Source organism: Dasypus novemcinctus, chromosome 17, assembly GCF_030445035.2.
Source record: "Dasypus novemcinctus isolate mDasNov1 chromosome 17, mDasNov1.1.hap2, whole genome shotgun sequence".
Taxonomy (NCBI): domain Eukaryota; kingdom Metazoa; phylum Chordata; class Mammalia; order Cingulata; family Dasypodidae; genus Dasypus; species Dasypus novemcinctus.
In genome coordinates this window covers 30,743,963-30,766,120 of record NC_080689.1, presented here as the reverse complement: position 1 = coordinate 30,766,120, position 22,158 = coordinate 30,743,963, and the positions used below count along the sequence as shown (strand labels likewise).

The 22,158-nt window shown below is 39.2% G+C and overlaps 1 protein-coding gene and 1 pseudogene across 10 annotated transcripts in view; both read right to left on the bottom strand.

The window, feature by feature from the left end:
* The window catches only part of MTA3 (metastasis associated 1 family member 3), a 217,856-nt gene that overhangs the window by 141,617 nt on the left and 54,081 nt on the right, over positions 1-22,158 (bottom strand). The window lies entirely within an intron of this gene.
* Positions 11,878-12,777, bottom strand: LOC105746672 (large ribosomal subunit protein uL11-like; annotated as a pseudogene).

Sequence of the window (22,158 nt, the reverse complement as noted above, 5' to 3'; positions counted from 1 at the left end):
TTTACCAAGCTTGGTGAAATATCAAAACAGCTACATTTAAAACTTTTAAAAGTAGAAGCCTGGTACTTTGTAGTGACAGAAGAAACTGATTCCAAATTATTTACTCTAATCCCATTACAGTTGGAAAAGTTTCAGTACACATAGTTTATTAACAATAAGGCAGTGGGGGCAGGGAAGGGAGAAAGGGAACAGAAGGAAACTGTACAAAGAGATTGCTTGAAATTTTAAGGAGCAATATAAATACTGCTATACTTAGATATTCAGTTGTAGCTATACATGCCATACACATTTCAAAGTTTAAACTGCAGGATGAGAAAGAAGCCAAAGTCAAAAAGGCTCAGTGAGGACAGTTATGCATACAAGCTGAAAAGGGGTTGGAAAAGGCTACCACAAACAACATTCAGGAGGCAGGGGTCAGAGAAAATGTCAAACTAGTAGATGAGCACTTCAGCATCCAGGTGGTCTCAGCAGCAAGTTAGAATCAGTGACTCAGGCAAAACTGGAGAGACTGGCAGTGTGACATGTACAAGCTCAGAGGAGGCAACTGATGAATCAAGGTACCTGAGCAATGAAGACAACCCAGGGAAGAAGGAGCCACTGGAGATTCTAGGTACTTGAACCTGGGTTATTTTCAGAACAGATCTAAGTTATGATTTCTGAATTTGGGCAGGGTGGGTGGGTAGTATCCTCTATGGGTAATTCTCAAGTATGCTCGGGGTGGCAGGAAGTATCCTCTACAGGTAATTCTGAAGTATGCTCAGGTTTCTTTCTTTCTTTCTTTTTGAGGTACTGGGCCGGGGATTGAACCCGGGGCCTCGTGTGGGAAGACAGCATTCAACCACTGAGCTACACCAACTACCCTGAGTTCGTTTTTTTGTTTGCTTGCTTGCTGTTTTCTTGTTTTTAGGAGGCACAGGAACCGAATCTGGGACCTCCAATGTGGGAAGCAGGTGCTCCCCCGCTGGAGCCACACCTACTCCCCAGCTTTCTATTTTAATGAAATACCAACTCACAGTGTTAAAACATTAGCTGGTATAGACCTTAAAGAAAAGCAGATGATAAAAAAATGTGTCCATAGCTGCATTTAACAAGCGTTTGAGGCAAATTATCTGACTAAAAATAGTTCAGTATTGATGTAACTCAAATCTGCCTGGTAAGAAATAAGAAAAAAAAATCCTCTAAAAGACTTATAAGCAATTCAGAGAAAACTGGGTTTTATGAAAAGTGAGATTTCAGGAACTATAAGAGAAAGAAACAGTTTGGTAGTCTAAAAGGAAATTATGAATATATAAAAATCAATTGTAATTCTATACATTAGCAATGAACAATCTGAAAATGAAATTAAGAATTACATTTACTGGGAAACGGACTTTGGCCCAGTGGTTAGGGCGTCCGTCTACCATATGGGAGGTCCGTGGTTCAAACCCTGGGCCTCCTTGACCCGTGTGGAGCTGGCCATGCGCAGCGCTGATGCGCGCAAGGAGTGCCGTGCCACGCAAGGGTGTCCCCCGCGTGGGGGAGCCCCACGCGCAAGGAGTGCGCCCGTGAGGAAAGCCGCCCAGCGTGAAAAGAAAGAGCAGCCTGCCCAGGAATGGCGCCGCCCACACTTCCTGTGCCGCTGACGACAACAGAAGCGGACAAAGAAACAAGACGCAGCAAATAGACACCAAGAACAGACAACCATGGGAGGGGGGGAAATTAAATAAATAAATAATTTAAAAAAAAAAAATTACATTTACAACAGTTAATGGAATTAATTTAGGAATAAATTTAACATGGATTGGAAGACTTAATACTGTTAAAATGGTAATATTTCCCTAAGCAATGTACAGATTCAACATAATCCCTATCAAAATCTAAGCTGGGGGAAAGCAGATGTAGCTCAACTGCTAGAGCATCTGCCTACCACATAGGAGGTCCAGCGTTCAGTACCCAGGGCCTCCTGACCCATGTGGTGAGCTGGCCCATGCACAGTACTGCCAGACGCAAGGAGTGCCATGCCATGCAGGAGTGCCCCCCGGCGTAGGGGAGCCCCAAGTGCAAGGAGTTCGTCCCGCAAGGAGAGCCACCCCATGCAAAAAAAGTGCAGCCCACCCAGGAGTGGCGCCGCACATACAGAGAGTTGACACAGCAAGACGATGCAACAAAGAGAGACAGATTCCCCGTGCCACCTGACAAGAATGCAAGCAGACACAGGACACATACAAAATGGACACAGAGAGCAGACAATGGGGTGAAGGGGAGAGAAATAATAAATAATAAACCTTAAAAAAAAAAATTCCAAGCTGGGAGGAACAGATGTAGCTCAGTGGTTGAGCACTTGCTTCCCATATACAAGATCCTAGGTTCAATTCCCAGTACCTCCTAAGAAAATAAAACCCAAGCTGGCCTTTTTACAGACATTGATAAACTGATCCTAGAATTCATATGGAACTTGAACAGGCCCCAGAACAACCAAATGACCTTGAAAAAGAAGAGAAGAGTTAGAGAACTCACACAGCCCAATTCCAAAGCTTACTTCAAAGTTACAACAACCAAGACTGGGTGGTACTGGCATCAGGATACACATCAAAGGAACAGGATTTAAAAAAAAAAAAAAAGGAACAGAACTGACAGTCATGAAATACATTTATGGTCAACTGATTTTGGACAAGGGTGACGAGAATTTTCTTTTCAACAATTATTGCTGGGACAAATGGATAACCATATGCAAAGGAATGAGGTTGGACCCCTATCTCATACCAAATATAAAAATTAATTCAAAATACATCAAAGACCTAACTATAGGTGCTAAAGCTATAAACCTCATAGAGGAAAACATAGGTGGCACATCTTTGTGACCTTGGACTAAGCAATGATTTCTTAGATATGTCACTAAATGTACCAGCAATCAAAGGGAAAAATAAACTAGATTTCAATAAAATCAAAATCTTTTGTGAAAAATATCTGCAAATCATATAGTTAGAAAGTATCTAGTGTTCAGGATTCATTTTCTTTAAATTTACAACTCCAACAATAAAAAGACAAATAACCCAATTCAAAAATGGGCAAAGAATTTCAACAGACACTTCTCCAAAGATACACAAACGCCCAAAAAGCACATGAAAAGATGTTCAACATCATTAATCCAAAAAATTGAAACCACAATGAGATACGACTTCACATCCATAAGGATGGCTATAACCAAATAAAATGAAAAATATTGGGAAGCACATAGAAAAATTAGAACAATCATAAATTGTTGGTAATGTAAAATCATGTAAATGCTTTTGAAAACAGTTTGACTGCAATTTCACTCCTAGGTATTAACCAAGAGAATTGAAAACATACGTCCACACAAAAACTTGTACACAAATGTTCAAAGCAGCATTATTCATAATAACTAAAAAAAATTTTTTTTAAGAAAGGACAAACCCCACCCATAAAACAAAGACAACTGCAAACAAAACAGTTCCCTCCATCCGCCCCAGTAGATCGAAGCCCCCTCTCAATCCGAAGCAGAGCAGGCATCAGCATCCCAAAATCTTCAAGACTGAGGAATGAACAAATAAAAGGGGTAATGCAACCATGGACCAAAGCTGACTTATTATTACTGCAGTAATGGAAGAACTTGTACCACTGATCTAATGATAGTGGTTACCAGAGGTTCTAAAGGGGACGGAGAGGGAAGAATAGGTGGACCACAGGGTATTTTTAGGGCATTGGAATTGTTCTGCATGATTCTGCAATGACGGATACAGGCCGTTATACATTTTGTCAAAGCCTATAAAATTGTATGGTGCAATTGTAAACCATAATGCAAACTCTAGACCATGATTAGTAGCAATGCTTCAATATATGTTCATCAATTTTTAAAAATGTACCACACTAATGTAAGATCTTATTAATAGGGGAAAATGTGAGAGGGGAGAAGGTGGGGTATATGGGAACCCCCTACATTTTCAATGTAACCTTTCTGTAAAACTTCTCTAAAAATAAAGTTAAAAAAAAAAAGTGGAAACAACACAAATGTCCATCAACTGATGAATGGATAAACAAAATATAATATATCCATACAATGGAAGATTATTCCACTATAAAGGATAATGAAGTTCTGATTCATGCTACAACATGGAAGAATCTTGAAAACATGCTAAGTGAAAGAAACCAGACACCAGAAATCAGACACAAAAGGCCACATATGAAATGTCCAGAATAGGTAAATTCATATTCACAAATAAGATTTAAGGTTACCAGCAGCCAGGGAAGAATGACTACTAATGGATATGGGGTTTCTTTATGGGGTGATAAAAATATCCTGGAATTAAATAATGGTAATTATTACACAGCTTTGTGTACAAACTAAAATCCACTGAATTATAGACTACGTAGAGGTATACTATATTGTATATGAATTATATATCAACTTTTTTAAAACCTAGGCCTGCAAAAAAATTTTTTTAAGCAAAAGGTCAAGAGAAGAAGGGCTAAATTTCAATAAAAATGATCAGGTAATACTAAAGTTGGTGCCCGCAAGGGCAGGCCCATAAAGCTATGATGCAAAACACTGTAACAACCAACCATCAAAAAGTTAGTGTGCAAGGAATTCTACTTTTCATCATTTCATTCCAGTGCTTTCCAAAATTATTTTTCTTTCACATCTTAATGCTAGGTTGTTGGGAGAAAAGGTTTTAGAGCCAAATTGAACTCAAAGCATGGTCCTGCAATGTTCCACTTGTATGGTCTATTATTATTCTTTGTAATCCTGTTTCTTCATCAGTAAAATGCAGTCATAATTCTTCACAAGGCTACTGTGACAATTAAAATAATGCACATAAATTGGTTAGTTAGCACAGAGCCTAATACACAGTACTAGATAAACAACAGCTATGATCATTTTTTTTACTAATTTTAATTTGATTTGCTTGACATTTTGAAAACTATCCCCATCCCCTAAAGCAAGGTTTCCTAATTAAGAAAACAAATCATAGTAAAATTTAAACTGTGAAGTTTTTAAAAATAAATAAATAAACAAAACAGATACTCAGGCTCCACCTCTGGAGATCCTGATTTAGAATGTCTGGGATAGAATCACAGCAGTTCAGCCTCAGTTAAGAATCATTATTATAAAATACTAATTTTAAAACATTTTTTTGGCAGAACACATCTGCCAGGGATTCTCAAACTTTTTTGGCCCAGGATGCCTTTTCGATCCTAAATCCTACTGAAGGCCTAAAAGAGCTTTGGTTTATGTGGGTATATCAAGCAATATTTACTGTATTAGATATGAAAATGGATAAATTTTTTAAGGACACAAAATGACAAGTACCTATTCATTCGCTGTGAGAGCAATGAGGTCATCGTGAATCAGACAGCCTCTGGAAAACTCCATTATATACTCTTGAGAGAATTGGTGAAATGCTTAAATAATAACTTAGTATTATGAAAATTATTTCGACCTCACAGATTCCCTAAAAGGGTTTCAGGAATGACTGATCTATGCAAAGAAATACTAACTGAAAGTCCAACAGGGAAAGTATAGCAGCCTGATACTGTTTATGAATTCAAAAAATGATCATTCCAGTAGGGCACGCAGAGTTGAGTTCCCACCCCCTTGGTGGGGATAAAACAGATTCTCAGGAAGTGGATGTGGTTCAAGCAATTGGCCTCCCATCTATAATATGGGAGGTCCAGGGTTCGATGCCCAGGGCCTCCTGGTGAAGGCAAGCTGGCCCGTGTGGCGAGCTGGCCCATGCAGAGTGCTGGCCTGCACAGAGTGCTACCCTGCACAGGAGTGCTGCCCCACGCACGAGTGCTGGCCCATGTGGAAAGTTGGCACAGCAAGATGACACAACAAAAAGGGACACAGAGAAGAGACAACAAGAGATCAGCAGATCAGGGAGCTGAGATGGCGCAAGAGAATGATCTCCTCTCTCCCACTCCAGAAGGTCCCAGGATTGGTTCCCGAAGCTGTCTGATGAGAATACAAGCAGACTCAGAAGAACACACAGCAAACGGTCATAGAGAGCACACAATGGCGGGGGGGGGGGGGGGGGGGGGAGTGGTGAATAAAATAAATAAATCTTTAAAAAAAAAAAAGATTCTCACATAGAGAAGACACAAAGAGGATCCTGCGGCCCAGGAAGAGAGATGAGCCTGATAGTCTACAGCTGACCTTGTGGATAGACCAGAGCAGCTGAGCCCAGACAGAAATGAGCCAGGAAGAGAGACAAGCCCTATGCCAGCCTACAGCTGAGGTCGGAAGAAGCTGGATGCATGGAGCCTTAGGAGGAAAGAGGACAGCTAGAACCCTCACAGACATGGGCACCCATCTTGCTCCAGCACATGGCAGCAGACTTTGGTGAGGAAAGTAACTTAAGCTTTACAGCCTTGTGACTGTAGGCTTCCACGCCAAATAAATACCCTTTATAAAAGCCAAGAGATTTCTGGTACTTCGCATCAGCACACCTTTGGCTGACTAATACAGAAAGAAAAGCAAAAACTGAATGAAGCAAGGGTCTTAAACTTTATTAGCTTTAAGAAACATGTCACAGAAATCACATATTCACATGAGATACAATAACGCATAAATTACTCTACAGCAAACTAGGATTCCATCAGAAATTTAAGCTATTTCTGTTTTACATTTATTCAAAGTACACTGCATCTGGAAAAAGCTGCCCAATCTTATGTTCAAAGTCCATCTGGAATTTTACACAGCCTTAACATGCCACCATGCATTTTTCCATTTGCCATCAATTTTAAAACCTCAGAAACAGCAAAATGAAAGTATTAGAAGTAACCAGATTACCCAGCACCATGAGGACCAGCATTTCAACTGATCTTCCTGCCTACAGTCTGGTTCTTCTCCAATTCATTACTGACAAAAGAGTAAGTACCTTTCTCAAAACACATCCATGATTCTCCCCTGCTTTAATAAAAACCCACTAGTTTCCAACTGCCACTATGACGAAAGTTAAACTTCATCCATGTTTTATAAATCTCCTAATGTGGAGGGGGTGCAGCTCAGTGGTTGGGCACCTGCTTCCCATGTACCATGTACATGGTCCTGGGTTCAATCCCCCATAGCTGCTTAAAAAAAAAATCTAATAATCTTCCCTGCCATATGTCTCATTAAGACCCATACTCTCCCCTCCCCCGCCAAAAAAAAAAAAACACAATTTCCTGATGTGCCTGCTAACATGCACTAGGGATATCTGTAAGGAAGCCATAACAGTCCTGCCCTGATTAAGATTACAGTTTATTCAGAATTACAGACAAGAATATATACTTTGAAGTGTGATAAGTATAAAATTATAGCGGGTACTCCAGAAGCATAACAACCTGAGCGGCCAGGAGAGGCCTCTCTGAAGAAGCACACACAGTTTATAAGACCTGATGACCTGATAAATGATTAGCCAAGCAAAAAAAAAAAAAAGGAGGAGTCTAACAAGATGACACATGAGTGGGTGAGGCTGGCCCAGGTCCTTATCTGTATCTGAGCTAGCGCTGATCAATTTCCTGCTTTTCTGTTTACACCCTGCTGTTTCAGGTGAGAGTCTCATTTAGGGTGACCGACCCAGTTTAAAACAGAAAATCTCACTTTCAGAGAAACCCTCAATTCCAGGCAAATTGGGATGGTTGGTCACCCGAGTTCTTATATTTTCCCACTGCTGCATTATACCTTGGCCTACTGCAAGAAAACTGGTGGCAACAGAATAGCTAAACTTAAAATGACTGAAAATTCCAAGTCTCCTTGAGAACACAGCCCAAGTGGAATTCTCATACATTGTCAGAGAAAGTGAAATTGGTTTAATCACTTTGGAAAATTGGTGGGCAATATCTACTAATGGAAACTTATACCCACCCCTGCACCCAACAATTCCACTCCTATGTATTTATCCAAGAGATTTATCCAAAAGACTTGGACATGAATGTTCATAGCATCACAGTAGCCCAAAACTGGAAACAACCCAAATGTCTGTCAATAGGAGAACAAACACTATTGGGTTATAAAAAACAACAAATGATAAACCCCAACAACACAGATGAATCTTACAGATGTGAAGTTAAAGACCCAGCAAGAGTAATACATGGTAAGCCAGAAAAGTGATTACCTGGGAGGAAGGGGCACAAGGGAAATCACTGGTGTACTAGAAAGCTTCTGTATCTTAGTCTGAGTAATGACTACATATATCTGTGAGAATTTATTGAGCCACACAGTTCACCCACACCACTGCTTATATTTTATACCATGATTGTCAAACTTAGAGAACTGGGATTTCTGCTTCCAATCAAATGGAGTAACAGGGTCTAGATCTACACTCTTATCTGAAACACCAAAAAAAAAAAAGAAAGAAAAAGAAAAAAGACAGACAAAATACATGAAGCAATAGTTTTATCAACACTGGACACCAGGCAATTAAGGACAATGATCCCTGAGAGATGGGAAAGGAAGGAGGTGAGCCCTAGCGTAGCCCTGATTACTATCTTAATGGAGTTTCCAGGCAGCAGAACAGAGGGGAAACTGAGGCAGGGCCAGGCAGACTCCCTGAGCCAAGGAGACAAAAGTGAGGACCAGGGAAACCAAACAAACTAGAATTCAGAAGACAGTATCACAGGAGACAGCTGAACAAAGACAGAATCCTGGAAATCTGCCATGGGTCCCCCTAAGTATTCAGCAGAGTACAGATTAGCGCATGATGTGAAGTAACTATCAGAAGCCAAGAAAAGAATCATTGGAAAGAATTAGAGGGAAGAGTGCCCAGTGCTCACATAGAGCCATGAACAGAATCTGCTCCCAACAACAACTTTGGAATATAACTCAGAATTCACAGTGTATTAGCTACAGAACATAGAAAGGTCTTGCCTCAGTAACGGGGAGTTTAAGCCCTAAACTGAGCACTACTCCAGATTCTCTTACCAAGTCATAAATGCAACAGTCAAAAGGATCAAACTGTTTCCAATGCATCCCAGAAAAAAAGCAAGTCGATTTACAGGAACATTAAAAATATCCAGGAAACAAAAAGTAAAATTTACAATGTCTGCTACATAGCTAAAATTAAAGTGACTGACCATACCAAGTATTGGTGAGGATATGAATAAGAAACTGGAACTTTCCTATCTTCTAAGGGGAATATAAAATGGTACAATCACTTTGGCAAACAGTTTCACAGTTTCTTAAAGAGTTAAGAAAAAAAAAAAAAATAGCCCTAGCATATGGTTCAGCCATTCAAACTCAATTCAAGGGAAAAGAAAATGTATGTCCTCACAAAGACTATTACACAGGTATCCATTACTTTATTTATAATATCCAAAAGCTGGAAACAACTGAAATGTTGGTCAGCAGATAAAAGGATAAACAAATTGGATATATACATCCAATGGAACATAGCTCAGCAATAAAAAGGAACAAACTATTGCTATACCAAGAGATATGCATAAATTGGAAGATTCAATATTGTTAAGAAAACAATTCCCCCCAATTTGATCTATGGATTCAATACAATCCCAACATGAACCCCACCAGATTTTTTGTACAAATTGGCAAGCTTTTACTCAAATGCCTATAGAAATACTAAGGACCTAGAACAGTCAAAACAACTGCTAAAAAGAGAAACAAAGTTGGAGCACTAACATAACTTGATTTCAAGAATTATTAGAAAGCTACAGTAATCAAAAGTATATTGTAACACTAAAAAAAAAAGACAAAAAATAAAAAATAAAATGATTATTTTAAATCATATATAATTCTATACTGTTATATATATGATTATCATATAATATCATATAATAAATCATATAATAAATAAATGTTTCAATTTTTTTAAAAAAAGTATATTGATCTCATCTGTATATAGCCTCTTAGGTTATCTGAGTCTGTGGGGTCTCCAAACTTTTATAGCATTCGAGCTATTTTACAATACTATTAGTTGTAGACAACTTACAGCAATGTAAATTATTCTTGTGCAAATGAATTTTGTCCAGTTGAAATACAATTGATTTCCTTCGCCTTCCTTTGCAATAAGCCCAATTTGCATCTACTTGCAAATTCATTTTACTGTTCTTCCATATACACATGGTGGATTAGTCAAACAAAGGGATGCTGATGCAAAATACCAGAAATTGGTTGGTTTTATAAAGGGTATTTACTTGGGGTAGGAGCTTACAAATACCAGGCCATAAAGTGTAGGTTACCTCCCTCACCCAAGTCTATTTGGAGCAAGATGGCTGCCAACGCCTGTGAGGGTTCAGGCTTCCTGGGTTCCTACGTTCCTGGGGCTTGCTCTGGGTTCAAGGTTCCTTTCTTCCTGGGGCTGGCTTCTCTTTCCTCTGCGTGCTGACTTCCCAGGGCTCCAGCTTAAGTCTTCAGCATCAAACTCCAACATCAAAACTCCAACATCAGAAACCCTCGATTCTGTTCTTTGCCATGCCTTTTATCTGTGAGTCCCCTCTACAAGGGGGGGGGACTCAATTCCCTAATCATAACTCAATCATGACCAGGTACAGATCAGATTACAAACATAACCCAATATCTATTTTTGGAATTCATAACCATATCAAACTGCTACACATGGTAATCTAAATTTCTCTTGTGAAGTAGTATAACTATTTTATGGATTCCTCAGAAATTAAATAAAATGTTTGGCAGATTAAAAAAAAAAGCTTCCCATATATAAGGTCCCAGTTCAATCCCCTAGATCTACAAAAAAAAAATTTTTTTTTAAGTACATTAACCTTATGGGTATGAAATAATTAGAATAAGCAAACTCACAGAGTGAGAATCTGGAGTATAGCTTACCAAGGGCTGGGCTGGGGATAGAAAATGGGGAGCTAAGCCTAGAGTTGTACAGAGTTTATGTTTGAAGTGATGGAAAAGTTTTGGTAATGGATGATGGTGATGGTAGCGTAACACTGTGAGTATAAACAACAGCACTGAATTATATATTTGTCTGTGGTTAAAAGAGGAAATTTCACATTGTATATATGTTACTAGAATAAAAATTAAAAAGAAAAACATATAGTAATAGAACACTTATAAAAATATTCTCTCATGAATTGTAATATACCACACTAATGCAAGGTGTTAATAGGATTGAATATGGGGACTGTGTATTTTACATATTTTATGCATGACTATTTTGTAAACCTATAAATTCTCTAATAATTTGTCTTATTTTTTTAAGCAAATCAATTTTATTTATACATATTAATAAAGCATACACAGATGAGAGTTATTACCACCATTACCCTAACTGAAGCACGCAGAAAAACAGAAAATAAATAAAATAAAGCATACAATCCATCAGAAGTGTAGCATCGATGGTATCTGGTATAATCATATAGTTGTGCATTCATCACTTCAGTCATTATTAGAGCATTTCATTATTTCAATAACAATAATAAACAAAAAAATTCATCACCTCTCAATTAACATCCAAAAAAAGAAAAAAGATAAAAAACAATTTTTAAAGAGTAACAAAAGAAAAAGAAAAAAAAGTAGATTATCGGTGAAAAGGTAGACATATGGGTCAAGAGAATAAAATAGAAAGTCCAGAAGTAAACCCAGACATATATGACCAACTGATTTGACAAAACACAAGCAATGCAACGGAAAAAGATAGCCTATTCAACAAATGGTGCTCAAACTGGAATATCCATGCGCCAAAACACACACAAAAACCTGGATCCACACCTTGTATCATATTCAAAAGTAACTCAAAAAGGATCATATGTTAAATGTTGAACCTAAAACTATAAAACTTTTATAAGAACCTACGGGAAAAGACTAAATGATAGCAAAGTATAGAAGTAAAATTGGTACACAGCCTTTCTGGAAGGTTCTTTGGCAACATATATTAAAAATCTTAAAAAGTTATACATGCTCTTTGATCCATTCATTCCACCAAAAAAGAGAGACAGGTAAATTCAGAGGTAGGTATACACTAAGGATATTCAGTTGAACATTCTTCTACTCCTTTTGGTATGAAAGAGTTGGGTTTTTTTTTTAATTATTTTTTATCTATCCCACCCCCGCCCAGAGTTGGCTTCCTCATTTGTTTGCTCATTGTTTTTGCTCTTGTTTTGTGCTTGTTGTCTGCCTGCTGTTTGCTCATTGTCAGTCTGTTTTCTTTAGGAGGCACCAGGAACCAAACTCAGAACCTCCCATATGGGAGACAGGCACTCAGCTGCGTAAGCCACATCCGCTCCCTGCTGGCTTTGTTTTGTTTGTTTTTGCTTCTGCTTTGTTTTAGTTTTTAAGTCAAATGATCGTTTATTGAAATATTTTCCTGTGTAGTTCTTAGCTAGCTGGGCATTTCACTGCACCACTGTTGATGTCATCTATGATGTCATGAGGGTGGCAGCCATCTACACTGCAGCCTGCAGACTGGGCAGTGCCCAGAATCTCTTTAATGGTTCCAGGGAGTTCAGTGGCTAATGATCAGTGCCGCATCTGTCAGGCAAGGCTGACGATCTCATGAAAAGTGATATTTCCACTGTGCTTAATGTTTTTCTGCTTCTTCCTGTCTCTGGGTGGTTCCTTAAGGGCTTTGAAGATCAGGGCAGAGACAGAAGGTACCACCTCAATCTGGGCCTGTCTGTTCTGAATGGTCAGCTTCACTATAATCCTTAGACCTTTCCAGTCACCAGTGCCTTGGCAACATCATCACCAATCTTTTTTGGAAACAGACCGAGGGGGCCGATCTTGGGGGCTGGGGCAGACATGGCACCAACTTACCCACTGGTACACCTCAGGTACACAACTTGGATCTCGTCGGGGTCGAACCTGGGCGACATGGCGGAGGCAGGGGGTGTTGGATGAACCCAGATGCAGGACAACCAAAGAAAGTTGCATCCTGGTCTCCTCCAAGCCAAAAGTTCGTTTGGGATTTTTGCTCATTGCCTGCTTGTTGTCTGCTCATTTGTTTGTTTTCTTACAAGCCACCAGGAACTGAACCTGGGACCTTCCATGTGGAAGATGGGTGCTCAATTCTTTGTGCCACATCCACTTCCTGAAAGACTTTTTTTAAATGGTACTAAATATGCTGAAAGAGCTAGAGGAAATCAGGAAAATGACAGAGGAACACCAAGAGAATAGCAGTAGAGGGATGGAAATTATGAGAAGGAACCAAACAGAACTAAAGACCACAGTAACAGGAAGCAGACTTGGCCCAATGGATAGGGCATCTGCCTACCACATGGGAGGTCTGCAGTTCAAACCCCAGGCCTCCTTAACCCGTGTGGAGCTGGCCCATGTGCAGTGCTGATGCGTACAAGGGGTACCGTGCCACGCAGGGGTGTCCCCCACATAGGGAAGCCCCACGTGCAAGGAGTGTACCCCGTAAGAAGAGCCACCCAGCACGAAAGAAAGTGCAGCCTGTCCAGGAGTGGCGCTGCACACACGGACAGCTGATACAACAAGATGACACAAAAAGAAACACAGATTCCTGGTGCCACTGATAAGGATAGAAGCGGTCACAGAAGAACACACAGCGAATGGTCACAGAGAGCAGATAACTGGGGGGGGGGGGGAGGAGAAATAAATAAAAAATAAATCTTAAAAAAAAAAAGACCACAGTAACAGAAATTGAAAATTCTTTAGAGGGGTTCAATAGGAGACTGGAACCGGCAGAAGAAAGAATAAGTAAATGTAAAGATAATTGAAATCATCCAGTCTCAGGAGCAGAAGGAAGAAAAACTAATGAAAAATGAACAGAGCCTGAGGAACCCTGTGGGACACCAAATACACCAATATATACACTGTGGAATCCCAGAAGAAGAAGAAGGAGAGAAAGGGACAGAGAGAATATGCAAAGAAATAATGGCTAAAAACTTTCCAAATTTAATGGAAGACATGAACAGACACATCCAAGACACTCAACAAACTCCAAACAGGATAAATCCAAATAGACCCACACTGTGCTTTGTTATAATCTGTCTAATGCTAAAGATAAAGAGAGACTTCTGAAAGCTGCATGACAGAAGCAATGTATAACATATAAGGGAGACTCAATAAAATTAAGTGCCAATTTCTCACTGGAAAACCATGAGGTCAAGAAGGCACTGACAAGACATATTTATAGTGCTGAGAGCAAAAAATTGTCAACAAAGAATTCTATATCCAGCAAAACTGTCTTTCAAAAATGAGGGAGAGATTAAGTCATTCCCAGACAAACAAAAGCTGAGGGACTTTGTCACTAATAGACTGGCCCTACAAGAGATGTTAAAGTGGGGAGCAGATGTAGCTCAAGCACATGGGAGCCTGCTGCCCACATGGGAGATTCTGGGTTCAGTTCCCGGTGCCTCCTAAAGACAACAAGCAAACACAATGAGCAGACAAAGAGCAGACATAGCAAGCGGACAACAACATTCAGATGAGGGAACCATGGAAGGTAGGGGAGAGAAATGCTAAAGAGAATTCTGCAGGTTGAAAGGAAAATAATAAATTAAAGCCATAGGAAAGGGAAGCAGATGTGGTTCAAGCAACTGGGCTCCCATCTACCATACAGAAGGTCCAGGGCCTCCTGGTGAAGGCAAGCTGGCCTGTGTGGCAAGCTGGCCCATGCGGAGTGCTGCCTCACGCAGGAGTGCTGGCCCACACAGAGAGCTGGTGCAGCAAGATGATGCAAGAAAAAGAGACACAGAGAAGAGATAATAAGACATGCAGCAGACCAGGCAGCTGAGGTGGCAGTTGAGAGTGATCACCTCTATCCCACTCTGGAAGGTCCCAGGATCGGTTCCCAGAGCCTCCTGATAAGAATACAAGCAGATACAGAAGAACACGCAGCAAATGGACACAGAGAGCAGACAATGGAGAGAGGAAGGAGAAATAAATAAATAAAAACTTAAAAAAGAATAAAGCCATAGGAAAAAATAAGAATCTCTGGTGAGGGCAATGGCATGGGTAAATATAAATGCCAGTACCATTGTACTCTTGGTTTGTAACTCCACATTTTATTTCCTACAGATCTAAATGGCAAACGCAAAAAAATGTAATAAAAGACCAGTGGTTTTGGACTGAACATAGAAACATGCAATTTGTGGTAAGAACTACATAAAAGTAGGGGAACAGAGGGGTTAAGAAACATAGTTTCACCACTGAAATTAGTTGGTATCTAGGCAAACTAGAGTGTTATAGATTTAGTATATTAAATTTAAACCCCATGGAAATTACAAAGGAAATATTGGAGAATATGTAAGTTCACAGAGACAGAAATTACAGTACAGGTTGCCAGGGGTCAAGGTAGGAGGAATGGGGGTTTAATGCAAACTGGGTGCAGGATTTCTCTTTGTGGAGATGGGAACATTTTAGTAATGAAAGTTGGTGAGAGTACCAAAACTGAATGTGATTAATCCTACTGAATATTATCCTTGGGAATGGTTGAAATGGGAAAATTTATGTTGTATATATAGTCCCACAATTAGAAAAAGAAAATAGACTAAAGTAGACTTATTATTATTCTAGTAATGGAAGAATGTAACATTGATATTAAGGCAGTGGTCACCAGAGATTCTGAGGGAAAGGAGAAGGAAAAAGAGGTGTAACATAGGGCATTTTGGTGACTTTGGAATTGTTCTGCATGACACTGCAATGACAGATAAAGGCCACTATACATATTGTCAAAACCGATAAAATGGTGCATTGCAAACTGTAAACTATAATGCAAACTATAGACCATGGTTAGCAGCAATGCTTCAATATGCAGTCATCAATTTTAACAAATGTACCATACTAACGAAAGTCATTAATGGGAAAAGTGTGGGAGGGGGTGGGGATGGGGTATATGGAAATCCCCTGTATTTTCGATGTAATCCAAAACCTCTTCAAAATTACAAAAAATTTAAATAAATAAATGAAAATAAAAAGTACCTAAAGAGATGATGAAAATTCAATGCAGTATGTAAGACTGGATGGGATCTAGCAAGGGAGAATAGGCTAAAAGGGGCATTATTGAGAAATGAAAAAATTAGAATATAGACTGTAAGCTTGATATCAATGTTATTTTTTTTAACTTGCTAACTGTACTTAAGGTGGATACATTAAGTGAATATCCTTAGTCTTATGAAATGAACATGGTAGTATTAAGCGTTCAAGGAGCATAATAGATAAAACATGTACTCAAGTATTCAGAAAATAGATTGATACATAGATAGATAGATAGATTGATAAATGGATGGATGGGTAGAATGATTTGACAAGTATGGCAAAACGTTAAAACAGGTGGATCTGTAAATATGGAGGGATAGGGATATGTTGGAGTTTTCTGTGTAAGATTTGTATTATTTTAATAACTATACTTTGTTAGTTTGATTTGGGGAGGTACCGGGGATTTGAACCCAGGACCTTGTACATGTGAAACAGGCACTTAACCACTGAACTATACCTGCTCCACATGTACTTTAAATTTGAAAAGTGCTTCAAAATAAAAACTAAAAAAAAAGACTAAATGAATATGTGAATAATTAGTGTAGCACCTGGTACAAAGAGCTCCAAATGTTGTTTTCCTTCCTTCTTCAAGATAAAACTATTGATGGCTGAAAAGAGTAAAATCTCTTTTGACAGCCAACATAAGTTATCACATTAACTGAAATTCAAAGCCTGTGAGCAATGGCCAGATAAAATAATTATGATCTACAGCCAAGACACAGGGCAAAGATATCTGAATACAGCTTAAGACTGAGCAAAATTAAGACCTACTGAAACAGTGTAATCTTACAAAAGTCTATGTACATTTATTAATGCTTCCAGAGCATTATTTCTGTAGAACTATTGAAAAAATAATAATTTGTATTTATTCTCTAATGCACAGGCAATTGACATAAGCTATGATCATCTTTTTTCCCTTCTGTGTCCCCCAGAAATAAAGGTGGCCACACCTGGCTATCCAGAAAAACAGACCTAAAAAAAGCAAGGCCCTCTTTAATACCTTAAAATCTTGTTTATGGAACACAATGAATAAAAGTAAGTAGGCTCCCATTTACAGATTGGATGAAGAAAACAAAGAGGACACAGAGAAAGTATAAAAACCATCTGGACCCCAAGCCTAACATTTGCAGTCATGCCACGGATGCCTACTTGGCTCTTGAGGGAAGGATTACGGCCCCGGCAGGCCTCACCAGGGACAGTGATAAATGGGAAATGGCAGTAAGCATCTGCGCTGTGTTCCACGTCAGTGACCAAAAGAACTGACCAGGGCTTTCTCTCCTCTTAAGTATTCTGTCCATCTCTGCAGAATATCTCCTATTTACACTGTCCTGTTCTTACTGAAAATTCTCTTTTAGAAAATGTATAAGCAACTGGGGTACTCAAACTTGTTAATACTCGTTTCTTAAAGCATATGGTGGGAGCAGATGTGGCTCAGGCAATTGGGCACCTGCCTCCCACATGGGAGGTCCCGGGTTCAGTTCCAGATGCCTCCTAAAGAAGACAGGCAGACAACGAGTGGACAGATGAGGGAGCAAGCCATCTCAGGGCAGGGAATAAAGATTTTCAAAAATGTTTAAAGCACGTGGTATTAATTTAGAAGTTCTCCTAGGTGTCCGTCCTGGGTATTTCAAAAGTACTATGTCCGTTTCCACCACAGTACTTAACTATATTGCATCTCTGCTGGCCCAAAGGACCAAAGGACATCTGAAGGAAGTCTTGGTAGTGCTAACATCCCCAGCACTAGATGCTCGGTGAACTATTTCTTGAATGAATAAAGAATAAGATTTTGGAGGGACCACAGTTCACTGGAAAACAAAACTGGATTTGAGATGAACAAGAACTTGCCCTGGAATGCCATCTGTATGATGGTATACCCGTACACCTGGATGATGTCTATTAAGCACAGCAACAATCCTTTGCCACCCAATCTTACTCTCATCCACCATAATCACACTGCACTGGACACTTGGAATTTCTCAGTCTCCATTTCTTCTATTTGGAGAGATCAGAAAGCCCCGAGTCATGAATGGAAACTGAAATGAGATTTACAAGGAGACTATAAGGCAGGGACATTCTTCCAGAGACTTGTGGCTACTGCTGTTAGCAGTCACAGTTAGGAGGCTTTGACATAGTTAATATCCATTCTCAAAGTTCCTAGGTGTCAGGAAGGCAGCAAGAGGTAGCAGCTTCTTGATATGACTTCCAAAACCTTGGACTGAGGCTTCAGGGGCCCATTTTCCAACTTCTTGGCTAAAAAGGGCAGCTGAAGAAGCATGCCTTCTAGCATCACTCTAGAAAAGGAGTTGTCAACTTCCTGTGCAGGTCAGTCCTCGGTATTGTTCTAGGAGTCCTCCAGGGACCCAGTCCACGATCTGTTCCTTTGACCTTTCCATCAATATAAAAGTACCTAATTCCCCATTTATAATAAATCAAATCCAGATTGGTTTCTCTTTCGTGCACTGACTCTAACTGATAGAGAGGGCTACCAATTTTCACATGTCTATGATCTGCCAGGCACTTTATTCATATAATCCATAAAACAACCGTCAAGGCAGGCAGTCTCTTAAGTTTCCCGGGCTGCCCTGATATATGCCACACACTGGCTGGCTTAACTACAGGAATTTATAGTCTCATGGTTTCATGAGCTCAAAGTCCAGACTCAAGGCATGAACAAGTCTACACTTTCTCTCCAGAGTCTGCACCATTCTGGTGCTGGCTTGCCCAAATCTTTTTCATTCCTTGGCTTACATCACTGTGTCACGTCACATGGTGCTCGCTCTCTCCTTGTGTCTGCTCTTCCAGTTTCTGCTGACTTCCAGCTTCTTCCGGAAGAGCTCTCATTCCCTTCTCCTTATAAGGCCTCCAGTAATAGGGATTAAAATCCACCCTGATTAAACTGACCACACCTTAACTGATAAGGACATCTTCAAAATGTCCATTTACAAATAAATTCACACCCACAGGAATGTGGATTAAGATTAAATACACATCTTTCATTGGGATAAATAACTCAATGTACCATGGGCTGAGGAGATAGTACTAGCAAGCCTCTTGTAAAGAAAATGAAATTAAGGCTTAGCAATTAATGTAACCAGCATTAACACTCAGGTTTGACTCCAAAAACCCTGTTTTTCCACAATGCTAAATTATACAAATTTTTTATAAAATAGTTGTTTTAGTTTGCCAAAGGCTGCCAATGCAAAAATACCAGAAATGGGTTGGCTTTTATAAAAATGTATTTGGAGTAAAAGCTTACAATCCCAAAGCTGCAAAAATATCTAAATCAAAGCATCATCAGAGATGCTTTCTAACCACAGCCAGCTGCTAGCAGAACCTGGAGTCCTGCCACGTGGTGAAGCAAGATGGTGAGAGTCTACCAGTCTCTCTAGTTTCTCCTTGAGCTCAGCTATAGCCAATCAGATATAGCTTCCTGGGCCTCATCTCCTTGACCCTCTCAGGCCTTCTCTGACTTTCTGGAGCTATAGGTGAACTTGGAGTTCTCTCACATGGCTGGGTCAAAATGGCAGAGCTCCCTTTTTTGTGTTTCCCTGTGTGTTCCCAGTTTATATAAGACCCAGCAAGAGGGCAGAGACCCAGCCTGTGTAACATCTCACTGCACAGTCCAATCAAAAGCAATCTAATCACATGACCTAATCAAAGTCTCTTAACTGAATCTAATCAAAGAGTCTCACACCCACAGGAATGGATTAGTTCAAAAACACAGTCTTTACTGATAGTCACAAAATGTCAGAAAGGCACTATGTAATGAGTAATAATAACACATAATATGTGTCTCCTCCAAAATAAATCTTAGAAATAAATAAAACAAACCATACAGAAGAAGCAATAGGATACTAGCCCAGTTCAGACAAGGACTCAGCTGTAAAATACAGAAGTTTCAAACATATTATGTAAGGTCCTTCTAGGTCTAAAACTACAGTATGCAATGCTATACGGAAAAATACTTTGGGCTATCTAAACAAAGGCAGTATATGTAAAAGCACCATTAGGAATTTAGTATATATACAATACTTCAATTAAAAAACTTTTTTAAAATATGACCAGCAGAAAATTTTAATTAGCTACTTTGACTATAAAAATTATCATTCAGTGAGTCATAGGAAAATATAAAACATGAGTCTGTATTTTTCCAACCCACAAATAAAGCCATACAATTACAGAAGCAAAGCTAGGACAAAGCCCTTGAAAATGTTTAAGAATATATAAATACTAGAATGCCTCATTTAATAATCAATAAGCAATGCTACCTCAATTTAACATAGTACTTAAGTATTAACACAGTACTTTCCTTGTTTAAAAAGGTAATAGAAACATTAACATCCAAAGTAACAGATCAGTAAGAAAATGGTGGTACCATAAAACATAATTAGCATGCCAAATAATAAACTTTTGTAATATTTACAGTTGATAATAATCTGGTTAATGAGACACAAACTTGCCATAACTGCTAATTATAAAATGTCATTCACAAAAATAAAAACATTATAAAATATCAAGAGAAAAATGTCCTTATAAATGAAAGTTTATTTTAATGTTGTGATATAAAATAGATTTTATGCCAATTCCAATCAACTTGAGGTACATGCCTACAAAGGACTGAGAAAGATCCCCAAGGGTACTCAGTGACTCTGATTAGCCTGGTCTGGCCCTGGATTCAGGAGAGTGTCAGCCTAACTGAGGTCTATTCACCTACACAGACCAAGGGGATATGTTCTCAAAATTCATATAGCTTTATGAGAAAATACGACCCTAGAAAACAAATTAGCCTTATGATTGCTAATAAAACTTGAAGTTGAGGTGTAAAAATCAGAAAACAAGAAATAAACTTTCTACATACAATGGAATACTACTCAGCTTTAAGAACAAATACACTACAAACACACATGATAACATGGATGAATCTTGAGAACCTTATGTTGAGTGAAGCAACCCAGGCATTGAAGGACAAATACTACATGACCTCAATGATATGAAATAAGCAAGCTGCCTCAGAGAGCTAGAGACTGGAAGATAGGCTTACAGGAAATCAGGGGGTAGAGGAAGGATGTAAGCTGACATCTACATGGGTGAAATCTATGATAAGCTGGAGCTAACATGGAGTTGAAGAATGTCAACCACCACACCATGGAGCCTAGAGTGCCTACAACTGAAAGCAGGAGGACTACATCCAGTATCCATGTGGAATCTAAGCCCCCTCTTGATATAGATATGGAATGGACACAACCAAGCCAAGGTCCACAGGAAGGAGGAACACAGTAAGGATTACAGTGGATTCAATGATACTCTATTCATGAACTATTGTGGTTAATAATCGAGAAAATGTGGCATTGGTGTGGAAAAAGTGGCCATGGTGGCTGCTAGGTGCAGGGAATGGGAGGAAGAGATGAGACATGGAGGCATTTTCGGGGCTTGAAGTTGTCCTGAGTGGTGCTGCAGGGACAATTGCCGGACATTGTATGTCCTCCCATGGCCCACTGGATGGAACGTGGGAGAGTGTGGGCTATGGTGTGGACCACAGGCCATGGGGTGCAGCGATGCCCAGAGATGTACTCACCAGATGCAATGGATGTGTCATGATGATGGGGGAGAGTGTTACTGTGGGGGGAGTGGTGGGGTGGGGGCGGTGGGGGTGAATGGGGACCTCATTTTTTTTAATGTAATATTTTTTTAAAAATGAATAAATAAAATAAAATTTAAAAAAAAAAAAAGAAAGAAAGAAATTTTCAAATACCAGGGTGGGTTTTTCTTTTTGTTGTACTTACCCTTCTTTCTTTACTATTTCTGCTGGAAGTACTAAAAATTCAATAAATGGGTTGAATGTATCATAGAAAGGATACATTTGCTGATCAAATAAATGAGTCAGAGTATCATTTCAAAGAATCCTGCCAGTAAAAATTTAGTACAAAAGGTATAAGAAATGGAAGAATGAGGCTCAGTAGGTTACAATCTTCACATACTAGAAATTCCATAAATAGAACATGAAAAATAAAGGGACAACAGAGAAATAGAAATCTTAGAAGAAAACATCCCTGAGCTGAAGAAAAACCAGAATTCTTTCCTGCCCCAACATATTCACCAAAAATGCTAAAACAGGTTACTGAAATAAGTCCAACATGTAGAAATATTCTAATTAATTTCCAGAATGCCAATTTGAAAAAAAAAAATCATAAAATCATACATAATGCATGTAGGACATACATTACCTATAAAAGAGTAAGAATCAGATTGGC